Genomic DNA, 14,806 nt, shown 5'->3' with positions numbered 1-14,806 from the left:
TCACAATTCTTCACTCCCTTTAGGGAGTAGAACTAAAAGTTCTGCTTCCAGCCCCCTTGTTGTAACAACCACCATTAATAATTACTGCAAGTACTAAACCGATTGACTGTAAGCATTCAGCAAGACAGAGAGACAAGGCAGAGAAGCACTGAGCTCCATGAAGAGTAGTGTGTTGCTGAACTGCAGTGGACAATGGTGACAAGCACACATCAGTATTAACATCCCAAACACATCAAATCCTCTTTGCTAACTGAGCACAACCTGTGCTTGGGCCAAATGGCAAAGGTATCTCATAAGTGAGATTCTATGTCTTCCTTTTAAGTCTCTAGTGGTGACTATAGTCTGCTGAAGTGCTGAAATAAATGGCTCATTGGCACATTGGAAATGTCCATGATCCAAAACTATGTCTGTACTTTCTTTTTTAAAAGTGCAGTATTTGAAACTATAATTGCAGACTTTTTTTGATGGGAATGCGAAAAAGGCATTTTCTTACGTTTCTTTTGAGTGATCAGAGGAAGTCTCGCATATGACTTCATTTTCTTCTTTGCTTTGTTTCCAGATCTCACACATGTTCTCATTTCCACCATTTCTCATGCATGTCACCAACTTTTAATGGTTTTGTCTTGTTTTGATATTTTTTTCTCTTCAGCTTCTCCTAGCAGCAAAGTATTCTAGAATCCTTCAAATCCATTTCATTTGTGTTTTTGTTTTAATCTGTAATGCTTCCCCTGCAGCAGCCACTCCTCATTCTAGTCAATCTGCCATTGCCAGCAGCATGGGAAAGCACAACTGTGAAGGAATACAAGCTTAGTCCAGCAGAGGAAATTAATCTTTGGATCCAGTGAAAGACATCAAGGCATGAGTGAATGTGTCATCTGTGAATTGTTTCATTTATGTAATAGTGAAAAATCTGGGCTTGATTTCAGACCCAGTGCTGTCTGCCCCTTGTCTTTCTTCTTCTCTGACCTAGCAAAGTTTGGGTGCATATTAGATGCAGGATGTACAGGCTCAGCATTTGATTGTTTCTCTAAACATTTGGGTTCTCTGATTTTAGAGAACCTAAATGTTTAGAGAAACTCCTGTTTGCCTTCTTTTGTGTGGCAGGAAGAAAGCTGTGTCTTGGAGGCCCAAAAAGAAAAATGGGATAAAAATCAAGTTGATGAAATCTTCAGTAATGGCATTCAGTAAGAAAATTGTCTTCTGTGCGTATACAGCTTTTGAATATCTCTACTGGCCCAAACACTGCTGATACAGGGCCTGATCCAAGCTCATTCATGTCAAAAGAAGCTTTTCACTGCTGCAAACTGGCATTAAATTGTCTTCCTCCAGCAAAATCCGAGTGATAGTTTACTTTAGGGTGAGACACAGTTTAACATTCTAGCATGTTAAAGGTGTTTGGTGTTATACCCCAGACTTGAAAAACTTCCAACAAAGTTCCTCTAACAAAAAATGACAAAATATTGAAGAGGGGAAAAGGAGGGAAAATGTCTGCTTGGGTGCTTCTTAAATTAACACAGAATAACTAGGGCAAGGCCACCAGGGACTTTTTTTAACCCATTACAAGGGCTGCATTTGCAACTAAGGTTATGAACCCCAAGCAAGAGACAGTGCGCCATTGATCCCAGCTGGCACCTTCTGAAAGAAACTGTTGTTTGTGCCACAGAGGATGCTGTGGGCCCTCTCTGAGAAGGACTGGTGGTGCTAGAACACCTGCTCAGCCTTTGCCTTTGGCTCTTATCCATGAAAACGGGTTTTTTCCTCTGCTTCCTAAATGGAAACATGGAAGTTTTAAAGTCTTGGGAAATACGAATGTGAAACTGGTCACACAATGTCTTTTAAGTTAAGCACAACAAAAGTGTTGCTTTCTGGATTCTATTTAATTGATATGAAGACACCTGCCCTTTCATTTGGTGTCTTCATTTTGTGTTCTATGCTACTGTGTACTGTAATTAGGTGCTGTCTTTACTCCAGAGGCAATTCCATTTCAGCAATAACTAATATGCCTCTTGTGTTTTAGACTCGTTTACCTGGTTAAGTTTTAATAGTATGTATTTAGTAGTGCTTTTGAGCTAAAGAATACCCCTTGTGGTACTACAGTCAAGCCGGTACTACATGAATCCCAGTCACCAAGAGCAGCACTATTTGCCTTACTGGGCATTTGGAAAACATTTTGCAATTTAAGGACAGGAAGAAGGGCAGTTTGCTTTGTAAAAAGATAGGAATAAGTACAGAGTATTGGAGTAAGTTATTAAAAGGGGCAAAAATAATAGGAATTACTAAAGGTTTTACTGCAGAAGGTGTGAAGAGTCTATCTATAGAGTTGAAGTTGAAATAAAAAGCAGGGAAATTACAGTCCCTAATAGTGACAGGTCCCCAGTTGTCCAAAGGCCCCTTGTTTTTCTGCATCTCTTTCTGTCAGCTCTGCCTGTCTTCTTGCTTTCTGCAATTTTCTCACATGGCTGCATGGCAAAATTCAGGGAAAACTCTGTTTTAGTCCTGCTGTCTTCTCCCAGCACAGTATTTTGGAAGATAATGGCACTGAGTGAGTCCTCTGTTACCTCCTCCTTCCCATGAATGAGTTCCCAGCTGTCTGCTTCTGTTCCTACCAGCTGCAGTGTCTGGTCTGTTTAAGTTTGTAAATTGCTTTGAGATCCTTCAAGATAAAAGGTTCTTCTTAAGTGAGATCACTATCGCCTTGTACATTTCTCCACTCCCTTTTCTCAGTTCAAGCTTCTTTTCTCATCTCAACTTGGGGTCCGGCACAGTACTCAATGTTCCCAACTCATGGCGACACAAAGCTTACACACAAATTTCAGCTTCCAATCCTTGAGTTGTTTGACGCCTCTTAGAGTACTTCAGAGCTGAAGGTTAAATATATGTATTTTCCTGAGCTGATGCCAAAATGCTTAGCACTTGCCACACTGAGATTGTACTGCTGCATTTGCGTCTGACTTCATGTTATTTTGTGTGCTTCAAGAGACTGTGGAGTTCTCTTCCTCCCACTTCTGAAGTACTTACTCATTCTAGGAAGCATTCCAGCTACAACGTTGCTCTGAGATCCTACACTGTATTCTCATAGCCATACTTTGTTCGTGTTCTTGTGGTTAAACTGTACGCCTGTCAGGGCAGGGATTTGACTCCTCTGTGGTGTGGTGAACTTACAAAGGGGAACCCTGACAGGAGTTCAGAGGGCTCTCTGTTCAAAGGTTCCTAGGTAGTAACACAGTGTTTGGGCAGGAGAACCGTGTTTCTGTTCAGCTGCAAGTCTAGTTGTTGTCTCTGTCTTCTATAGGTTAAGTGAGTTTTTCACTGTGTAGTACTTGTGTGTGTTTATTCCCAATGTCATTCACATTCCAGTGAATTTTCCCTCTTTCCTATGAAAGTGAGGTCATCTTAAACCTGTGTTTATGATATTGCAGTCATTTCCATGGCAGTAGACTATGATATCATCAGTGGAGGATTATGCCTTTCCTATGTGTGTTAGCAATTAAAAATTATGGTTTGTGAGATAAAACTAGTATTTACTAAACTTTTAGCTTTAGTCCATGTTAGGCTGGGAAACTATTGCTTAATCCTCTAGAGAGTTCACTTGGGTAATGGAGTAAATGAATCTAGAAACATTTTGATCCTAGCAGGTGATACATTTTTGGGGTGTATTTTCCTAATGAGAGAGGAAAATCAGCTACTCCATCTTGTGTTCTCTTGCCTGGCCAAGAACACTTGTCTGAAACCCAGTGGTACGCCTTATGGTTTTGTTATTCAGAGCTACCTAAATGTTTGACTTAAAGATTCACAATTTTCTACTCTCATTAGAATGTCATTTTTCACCTTTGGAGGTCAGTAAGCTATTAGACACTACCCACAAAAGTTAAACAATGCGATCATCAGTCTTTTAATCTTTTTAGTGGGTGCCCTATTTTCCAGCTATCAGTAGCTGAATCTCTTTGTTGAACCTTCTTGAGCGTGTACATGGTTTCTCATGGGCTGGTGACAGCAGAGGCCAGTTTCAACACCATAAGCAAAAGAAAATTCATCCATTTAAAATGTAGAGTCCAGTGTTAGAACAGTTGCTAATGCTGCAAGATCAGAGTGGTGGACTCAAAACATAATTTAAATCTTCCCTTCAAATAGTTAAGAACCTTTAAGCCAAGGAAATAGACTTTCCTCAAAAAGAGTGTGAAAAGAAAGGGTAAAGACATTAGATGAATGTTTGTAGAGAAAGCACATCCTCAGTCTGAGTATTGCAACATAAGACAAAATTAATAGTAATTTTTTGGTAATGTATTTTAATTTCAGAAACACACTACATTTATGCACATTTAAGCCTGTCTATTTACCCACCTAACACAACTGAACTCTCATAAAATATCTCTTTCAACGATCTGGGTAAGACCATTGGGGAAAAAAAAGTCAAAATGGTGTACCCTAAGTACATACATACTTGCATGTGTCCAGTTGCACAGAAAGTCTAGGATGTGAAAAGGTTCTTCCTGAAATTCTTACCATATGAGTGACTACAGCAGAAAGAAATTGCTTTTCCATTGTCATTCATTGAAATGGAACCAGGCTGGAATAAAAGGATAGGCAAAATTATTGTATGTATTTTTTGGAGACTAAAATTACTAATGCCGTAACAGACCTGGCTCTTATTTACTAACAGTACAGTCAGGTGATGTTACAGCAACCTGCTGAGCATGCATCTTCCCTATCATTCTGCTTTCCTTCTGAGGATTTGTCTGTCTCTGGAAAACCCAGAATTGATACCTCTGTTGGAAGAAAAGGAAAAGTCAGGAAGTAAAATCATTGTGATGAGGGAAGAGGCTGTTGGGATGACAGCTTATTTACCAATTGTCCAATATAACTGTGAGAAGGGGGTTGTGTTAATTTCTGCTACAGAAAGATGCCATTTTATCTCAGTAATGCTCTGTAACATATGGCCATTGCTTCACATTATAACACTCCACTTTACAGAGAGCACAATGATTGCCTTTTGCTCTCCGTAGGGTTCTTAGCAGCTGAGCAGTTCCAAGTAAGTAGCATGGAAAGCAGCAATACACTGGGCACTAGCAGAGTCAGTACTGCAGGGCATTCCTTGGGCTTCTGCTGTATTCTGTGATACACATTGAATATTACGTTGTGTTGTGAAAGTATCTATAATTTCTAGCCCCAATAATTACTTTTACTATATAACTTCCACAGTTTTTTAATGATTTGGTTATTGTCCTACTATTACTGGAAATGGTTTTGACTATTTAAAATAAAATGTGTCTTGCCTTTTCAGTCCAGAGGTGTCTGACATGCAGGATTCACTACAGTCAAATGGGAAGTTGTCTAAAGGAACTCCTTAGAAAACATTTGTCACAATGAACAGGTGTTAGGCACTAGATTTTAACACCCAACACAGAGAATATTGTATTTTCTCCCCATTTGTGAGACACAGAATGGTGTGATTAATACTCCATTCTTTCTTGTTAATGAATTACTCACTGGCTGTACTGTCAATGGCAATAACCATTTTCCTAGATGCATTTCTAGACATAAATATCTTCGGGTGAATTTTAGTACTCCCGACAGTAAAGAGCTGCTGGCACAAATCAAAAGCTGCAATAAAAATCCTACAGAGTCGATGGTAACAAATTTGTGTAAAAACACCCTGGGCAGGCATATATATTATGTTGCCTCTAGGAACTGTCTGAGCTGTTCTTTCCATAGGAGCTTACCAGTAAGGTTTTGTTTGCTTGTTTTATATGGCTCCACTTGTTAGCTCCTATGTCAAGCTGCAGTAAGTTATTTGATGCTGACATCCTGGTTCCCTTCAGGATCCTTGTACCATATACTTCGAGCCTGAAGAAAATACAAAATTACTTTTCACTAGTATGTTGCCAAAGTAGGTGCAGCTTTGTAGAACACGTTGATCTTTGTGACAACTAATTATAAAATAAGAAGGTGGTAATGTTCCCTGATATATCAGTGTGCTCTCTTCTGTATTTTATTCTTTCTTCTTTCCATTTCTGAATTTAGTCCTTTTTGCCTCCTTTTTTCCCTGTGTGACATCAATAGCATGTCACTGTTGAACCATGAAATTTCCTCTAATTTGCTTTCACCTCTTCTTGTTGTCCTTCTACATCAAGTTCTTAGAGTGCACTTCTCTTCTGTATTGCTCTTTCCCTGTCTCTCCTAACTTTCAAAAATAACTTTTGTGTCCAAAGAATCATAACTCCCTTTCATTAATTTATTCCATCCATCACTTGCTATACTTCCTGTGTTCTTTCAGATCCCTGTTTACACAAAATGCATAAACCTTGATAGTATAAACAGCAGAAAGAAAAAAACATTGGTCAGAGCTGAAAATAAAGGATAAGCAGATCAAGTTCAGTGGAAAGACTGGCATTTTCCATGTTCTCAGCAGCAATGAGATTGAATATTCACTCCTTCTTCTAATTGTCTGATGCTGTTAGTATTATTCATTGGGAATATCCTGTTAGTATTGTTCAATCATTTTTAAAATCCATTTTCATTTTTCTTTTTCCCAGAAAGAACTGAGTAAAAAAATGACCTGTTGGAAAAAAGCAGTTGGTGGTTTTGCTGGAGCTCATATTACTCCATATAGAGGCAGGAAAAATGTGCAGTTTTTTCTTCAGTTTTTATTCCCTGTTGCTCATTAAATTCTGTGCTTAAATGGAGGCACAGGAGTTGTCCGTTGGTAAGCATCAGAAGCCTGGGTTATACAGAATTGCACTTTTCTTTCTGATATTTAGGGATCTGCCATTCCCAAAAGAGCTTAAATTGTGAAAAAGGTAAAGGTCCTTACCTAGAGAGGATTCCTAACTGTCACAGCAGAGTTAACCTTGGCCAGGGAAGCCCACGCACACTCCCCCCACACCCTGCACATTGTCATCTTTGCCCCACAAGCCTTAATGTTTCTGTAATTCCAGATTTTAGTTGATGCCTTTATAATGAGATGGAACTTCAGAGAACACTTTAGGTAAGATAGTTTCAAAGTAAAAACCTGACCAGAAATTTATCCTGAAGTGGCTGAGCAGTTAGACTTGATGATGGTTGTAGGTCCCTTCCAACTGAATTATTCTATTCGAATCTACTCCCATATAATAAATATATTTAAGTATGTTTATTGCTTTCATTATCTATGGTACATTGAATAAGGGTATGTAAACAATGTCTTATTTTGCTTATACTTTTCATTCATGATGCATATGGATTCTGCAGGAAGCACTGCACTTACAAACTTGATAAAAAATATCATACTCGACAAAATTACTGTCCTGCCTATGAGCTTTTAGAACAACATCTTATTGAAGAAAATTATTAGCACTTGGACTGCACTGTACTTCATCTTGATGAGTCTGTAGTGAAAACACGTCCATGATGTTTCTCCTAATATTATAGTTCATAAAGTGCAATATGCTTGCGTGCAAAATACTTGATGGTGTGCAGGGGTTCTTTTTATTTTTTACCTGAAAAAGACTGACAGCAAGATTTTGTATAGTAGGTGCCCTGTTTTCTGTATGGTAGTAAAGGAGAAGTAAAGACTACTTGGTTGATTTACCAGCATATAGAAAATCATGATGACAAGAACAAGGACACTGTGGCTTATCAAACCAACCATATTATTTCTACTTTGTTCCCTGTTGTCTGATAAATACTTTTTTTTAAGGAGGTATAGAAAAGATTAATGTTCACATGTCTTGTTTATCTTAATCTGTCCTTGGGCATGTAAAGATCACTCTTTTCTTGAGTTGCAAAGGTTATTTTGTTTTGTATTTTGTATTGCTTTAGCACTGGTATTTCATCATGATATAATGTTCTGTTCAGCACAGGAACTGTAGGCTGCCTGCTTCAGTTCTGGGTGAGCACAGCCTGTTTCAGAGACAGTCTATTCTAACACTACCGTCAGATTGCATTGAAAATAATTATGTAACTGCCATTCCAAAAATAATGTAATCGAGAGACATCAATGAAGAACAACGTGGGAGGCAGATAAAGCTAGAGAGTAGCAATTCTGAAAATTTCCACAATCTTTGTTAAATACAAAACAGATGTTTGGTGAGAATGATGGAATGTTTGCTGAGACTTAAATATCTGGAGATAGATTTATTTGAGTTTTAAAATCTCTTTAGAGCTTCAGCTTCAGAATTATACATTCCACAGATTATGAACTCATCAATGTTGTGCCACCTTTTCCCCAAATTTAACTGCTAGTGAGGCAATGTGTGAGGAAATGTTACAGGTTTGTTGTTTCATGAGAAAGCTTTTTATTTTTGGTAATTAGTCAAATAAATAATTTCTTTATGTTGAAGTTTTCGTATTCATAACATAATTTAGGAATTTTGATGTCTTGGTAATAATTTCACTGAAATGCAGTACAGCGTACTACCATAAATGCTTCAGAGCATTCATTCATCTGGATGCCTTTTTATTTGTTTAATCTTTTAATATCTAGGAGGGTAAGATCTGATTCTGTGCAAAGGGTCAACAAAATTGTTCACTGAAGTTCTTGAAGAGCTGTGGACAGCTGTTCTCATTCTATGTGTTACAAGTTTTGGTCTTTTTCACTTGAAGCTGTGATTGTACATAAAAGAAGATACAACTCTTGTGGCCCTCCTACGTGTAGTCACAGCCATTCATTTAATTTTCTCCCTTGCCAGAGATTTTCTACAGTTGTTCCACTTCAGCTGTTTACCCGCTCAGTAATGAGATCTACAAACCAGTTTGTCTATTTATATATATCTATATGTCTATTAATGTGCTTATATAAACAGTTTGTATATTTATGTGTTATTTGTATATATTTCTGTTTAGTAAAATACATATTTCCCCTGATGGCAAAACTCATTGAAAAGATTCCTGCTGCTTTGCACCAATTTATCATTCACTTGTTTGTGTTGTGGTAACACATGTTTTTTGATGTAAAATCAAACTGATTTTAAAAAAGCCCTCTGAATGGATGATGGTGAAATGCTTTTGCATCTCACTGTGCTGCAGAGGGGCTACTCTGTGTCAAGTGCTGTGCCTGATACCAGCTTGGGTAGTGCTTCTACGGTGTTCATTACTGTGGGGTACAGAGGGAGCCCAGACCATCAAACAGCCAAGCAATAGGCAAGTATTTGAATTGTCTGAAAATTTTGGGTTTTTTAAAAGAAAACCTTGTCGTGCTCAGGGACATAAAAGGGAAAAAATATTAGAGATTTTCTGATTTTTAGGGGTTTTTCAGTCATTAAAGGTCTGAAGGAAGTCTACAAACCTAGAACCAGATTGCCTCGTCCTTGAACCAAGCTGTAGTTAACTAAATTCCTGAGGTAGTTTCTTTAGAAATCTTGGAAGTTTTCTACCTTCCAATAAGATATTTTAGTGGATGATTAAAAGGAGTGAAAGCATAAATGAGTCAAGAACATCAGATTTTGAGAAGATTGTGGTCTTTCTGCCTCCGTGTTATGGATACTTTCCCACAGCTTGTGTTCAAATCTTCAAAATGAAGCTAGACAAAACAGACCGAGGCTAAACCAAAATGTTAAGCCAGATCCCAAAGAGGTCTGAGACGTTTTCACCACAATGTTGTATTAATATTAGAGGCAAGAACTATTCTCTCCTTTGTATTTGTTCAGTTGTGAGAATCATGAAAGGCCAGTAAATTGTATGTACTAGACAGTGACTAGTTACACCTACTCTAATCTCACTGGGATTTTCCCCATTCTAGGGAATTCCCAAGAGTGGAGAAAGCTAGTTTTGTTCAGTGATTCAAAGAGAACAGAATCAAAGCTAAATTCTAGAGCTTACCTTATATTACTTTTTATTAAGTCAGTTTAAAATTCAGTATTTCTGCTGCTATTTTTCTGCCCCTGATCATCTTTACCTTTCTTCAGGAATTAAAAAAAAATCTGAGTGTTTCTTTTGATACTATTTAAATGACAGTCATTTGAGGCATTTTTGGTGATACTTAATCTAATGTAGAAATTCTCTTCCCGTCCGAGTTGCCTGATGAGAATATTGTTGGGGCTTTTTTTAGAGAAAAATACTCAAGTGCTTTTCTGTTTTTCTGATGCATGTCATTTATCTGAAACATACTGATATTCTCTGCTTTTCAATATATCTGGTGAGCTAAATATACTGTACTACTTAAGCAAACCTTAGCTACAGAGCATTAAGTGTTTTCAACACAAAGTAGTATCAAGTGCAATTTCCAACTTTGGCTCAGGACAGTCTGGCTGTACTGCTGCCAGCAGAGGCTAGAGGCTCTCCTGCTCCTCCCTTCACAGGCCACCTTGGCTGCTGTATAATGAGTTGGATGAATTAGCTGATCCAAATGGAAATGACCCTTTGAACAAAAATGTTTTGAATTAGGAAGCTCTGTAAGCAACAAAAGCAGTACTAGAGAAACAGTGGGGAAATGGTGCTGAGAAGAGGGCATGGCTTCACATCAGTTTAAGCCAACAGTAATAATATATCTTTGTAGTTTTCATGTGTTGAAAACAATGAACAAACAGTGGTTAGGTGTGAAGAATCAGAAGCAAACCATGATTAATTTCAGGATTAATTTATGCAAATTCTGCTTAATATACATCTTTCCCTTTCCCCTTCTTCATATTTTCTATCTCTGAGTGTGATCTAGTCACTGCTTAGAGGGGAACTTTTTGAGAAAACCTAGAATACCGGGAAAGGTGCATTAATGACTCAGTACGTTGTGCTTTCACCTCTGATTCAGTGCTTCAACACAGTTGTAAAGGGTTCTGTTCTGGTTTCAATGCCATCCCTCCAAAGGGATGTCTGTCTGAAAATACAAATGCTAATCAGCTCTAGCCTCTAAGGGAACTCGTGGCACACACTGGAAGAGAGGGTTGAAGTTAGTGCAGTGGTAGAACTCTTATGTGTGTGCCTTTATTCATCCCAAACCTCTGAAACATAAGTGTATGTAAGATTTTTCGTTTGTCACAAAAAAATGTGGGCAGCATTCCTGTGTGCTTTACATTTAAATATTGTTTTGTAAAAACTCAGTTGAAATTCTCAGTGATTATATTCCTTGCTTGTAATGTCCAAAGTAAATCAAGATGTTTCAGTCTGAACTTTCCTCTATAAATATGATTCAGTAGTACAGTGCACAATTTGCAAAACATACAGTAATTTTATTTTACTTAGATGTTTTGGGAGTTTTCAAGTTCTGTTTGTGGTTGTTCATAAGACATAAGAGCTCAGTATCCTTTGCAGCATTTATCCTCTCAAAGCTGAGCAGAATTTGTCATGTAAGCAAGGAGGAGTCTATTGAATAGTAACTTGGGTTTTTCAGGTCAGTGTTTTCAAATTACGTCAAAAGTTGTAAATGGCTTTGCAAAACATTTTATGTAACAATCCTGAAAGCCCATGTGACATTTTTTCTAATTAACTTATTTGGCCTACTTTTGGAGTAACATTAGCTGTTTCATCACTTTTAGGCTATTTTGGGTGTTCTTTGTGACACCATGAATAAGCCAAGAATTTATAGGGTTTCTTAATCATACAGATTACTCATCACTGCCTGCTCATACCAGAAGCCTGAAATGCTCATTAAAATTGTCTGATGTGAATCAAAAGTTAGTATAGTTGCAGAATTAAATGATGAGAGAATACCATTATATTAGCAAAAAAACCTGTTTCATGAATACTGGTTTCAGTGAAAGTTAAAACTGTAAGCTTATATATAGATCAGTACTCCGAATTTGTTTCATATGGAAAATAAGAATAGGCTTCTGGAGCAGAGAATTGCTCTGGAATGATTGGCAATCATGCCTAAAATGAAATATGGTGAAGGGTTTGTTTGTAGGGAGCTACAGGAACTTGCTGCGTGTTCTTGCTTAGTCTGTTTTAGCCTATTTTAAAATTTGACTAGTTATAAATCCCTCTTTCAACTTGATCCTTTGCCCTTTGCCTTGTACCTTTCCATCAAAACAATAAAAAAAGGTCATCTCCCTGTCTTCCACAAGCTGTTTGATTCCCACAGGCAGTTGTTATGCCATGCTGCTTGGAACACTGAGACCGAAATTCTCATCTCACCAAGCCTGTTTTTTCACTAGTGAAATTATGATGCTTCCACTGGAGTTGCATGTTGATGCCAACATAAAAGAGAGACAAATCAAGCCATAGTCTGGCCACTGTTAAAACAATATTTATGGTTCAACTTACTTTTTGAATATGAACTCTGAGCAGTGTTACTAGGAGATGTGTGCTGGAATCACAAAGATTGTTAATCTTTGCTTAAAAATATATTAACTTTTTGTGGAAGCAAATTCTATTTAGAACAAACTATAATCTTTAAAAAAACCAGCCTAAGGAAGAAAAATGAATTGAGAATTGATGCCATTTTCATGCTGCAGAATTTAAATGAGAAGAGAGTGTGAGCTGGTAGATTAAGCTGATCTTTATTTTTGGTTTTGCCACTGGCTTCTTGTGACCCAAGGCATGAAAAGGCAGAATGCCTTGACTAAATTCCATACCCGCAAAACAGGAATAATGACGTTGTTCTGCTTTTTAAGGTGTAGTGAGATGTGTGGATGAGAGGAACTATTCAAGAGCTGCTATTTGTACTTATTACCAAGGCTGGGTGAAACATCCTTCCTTACTGAATGGCACATAATTTTAGATGTGTATGTGCAGTACCCTGGCAGTGGCTGAAGAGGAGCTTCCTCAGCTGAGTTTTGTGGCCTTCATTCTCTGGTCCACAATTGTCTCTACTTTGGCTTCCACTGGTGAAAATGGTGATAAATTACAGATGTTACCATTAAGGAACATTGTTTATCTATTACTATTTTTCGATTCTCTTTATTGTTGCGCCTTTTTCCCTAAAAGCGTACAGTTACTCGTTGGAAACAATTTCCTGGATGCTGCTGTGGGCAAACAGCTTTAACTTAGCTGTATTAGGATCTTAGCAATCCTTTCCATATATATATAAGGTAATAAGTATGTTTTTAAAAAGCTTTTGTATTTTTACTGAAAACGGTTTGAACATTTGCCAACAGAATGTTCCCAGCTCTGCATCTCTGGAAATGAGTGCTATGAGCTGTACGTGTGACTCTCCTGGGGTTTATCTGTGGCCACCCACACAAAAGAAGCCTGGTAACTGTGTACACTATCCTCACATTAAAATCTGGGGTGCTGTGTCTCCCTTAGTGAGTCTACATCCCTACCTCTATTTTTTTGGAAATTGTAACTACTGATGAAGCACAGACCTGTAGCAACTCCTTCAAAGCCAAAATCTAAATTTCTGGGAGTTTGGGACTTGTTTGACTTTGCTAGTTTCATTTTAAGTTTTCTTGACTTTCTAATGATCCTAAACCTTTGGACTGATGAATGCTGAAATTGAAAATTAGAGGGAGAAAAAAATGTTTGCTTTTCCCTGAGAGTTTTTAGTAAATTAGGCTGTGCTCTGTCATTAGTTCTGTAAGATTCTGCAAACACCCATATGCCCCAGAAGGTGCAGCATAAGCTCAAAACGTAATATACACATACTCTTCATATCCTTTCAAAAAACAATCTGTAGTGATTGCCTGATGCAGAAGCATAGAATCATAGAACATTCAGGGTTGAAGGGAGCTTTAAAGATCATCTAGCTGCAACCTCTTCTGCCATAAGCAGGGATGCTTCCCATTAGACCAGGCTGCTCTAGGCCTTATCCAACCTGGCCTTGAACACTGCCAGGGTTGGGGTATCCGCAACCTCCCTGGGCAACCTGTTCCAGTTTCTCATCACCCTCGCAGTGAATAATTTCTTCCTAATATCTAAACTTTTATTCTGAATTGGAAGGCTTGCAGTTTTCAAAGAGTCACAGAATGGTTGAAGTTGGAAGGGACCACAGTGGATCATCTATTCCAAGCTCCCTGCTCAAGCCGGGTCATGCTAAAGCACATGGCACAGGATTGTCTCCAGGCAGTTCTTGAATATCTCCAGTGGGGGAGACTCTCTGGGCTCAGTCACCTGCACAGTGTAGAGGTTCTTCCTCGTGTTCTGGTGGAACTTCCTCTGCATCAGTTTCTGCCCATTCCCTCCTGTCCTATTGCTCAGCACCACTGAGCAGAGCCTGGCTTCATCCTTTTGGCACCCTCCTTCAGATACTGATAAAAATTGATGAGGTCCCTCTCAGTTGCATCTTCTCAAGGCTGTACAGGCCCAGCACCCTCAGCCTTTCCTCATAAGAGAGATGGTTCAGTCCCTTAATCATCTCTGTTGCCTTCAGCTGGACCTGCTCCAGGGGCTCCATGTCTCTCTTGTCCTGAGGAACCCAGAGCTCAGTTTCTGAATTTTGAAGCTGCTGTGAGATTTATTGGTAAAATGATGTTATAAGTTGACAAACAGAGCTGAAGTTAATCTCTTAATCGTAAGGGTGGATTCTTCTGTATTCTTTCAGGCTCCCATTCCCCATGCCCCCTTTCTATCCTGCAGACTTCTGGAAACTGTCTGAGGTAACTGTTGTTGACTAAGCAGGTTGTTAGTACATCATAAAATGCCTTCCCTCCCCACGTGTTGTGAACTTGTTTGTAGCATAAGAGATTTTAAAATTACATTTTTAGGCCTTGTACCTGGAATGCATGGCTTGAGGAGGCAGAAATTTTGGTTATCTGAGTTTTGGAAATGCATCTTTGAGTTAGGTATTTTAATAGAAATGACAGAAGTCAAGTAGTCTTTGCATTCTGAGAAATTCTTCCATACAGTCGCAACGGTGTCTTTTATTCCTTTCAACTTTTATTGGAGACAGCAAAGCATCTGGTAGGGTTAACAAAACTGCAGTTTTGTTTTGTTTTTTTCCAAAATGGAAATGAAACCA

The 14,806-nt window shown here is 38.3% G+C and overlaps 1 protein-coding gene across 3 annotated transcripts in view; it reads left to right on the top strand.

Annotated features, from left to right (window-relative positions):
- The window catches only part of RBKS (ribokinase), a 71,684-nt gene that overhangs the window by 4,098 nt on the left and 52,780 nt on the right, over positions 1 to 14,806 (top strand). The window lies entirely within an intron of this gene.

The sequence above is a fragment of the Corvus moneduloides genome, chromosome 3, assembly GCF_009650955.1.
Source record: "Corvus moneduloides isolate bCorMon1 chromosome 3, bCorMon1.pri, whole genome shotgun sequence".
Taxonomy (NCBI): Eukaryota; Metazoa; Chordata; class Aves; order Passeriformes; family Corvidae; genus Corvus; species Corvus moneduloides.
The sequence above is the reverse complement of the archived record's forward strand: the minus strand, read 5'-3'. Positions and strand labels throughout refer to the sequence as shown.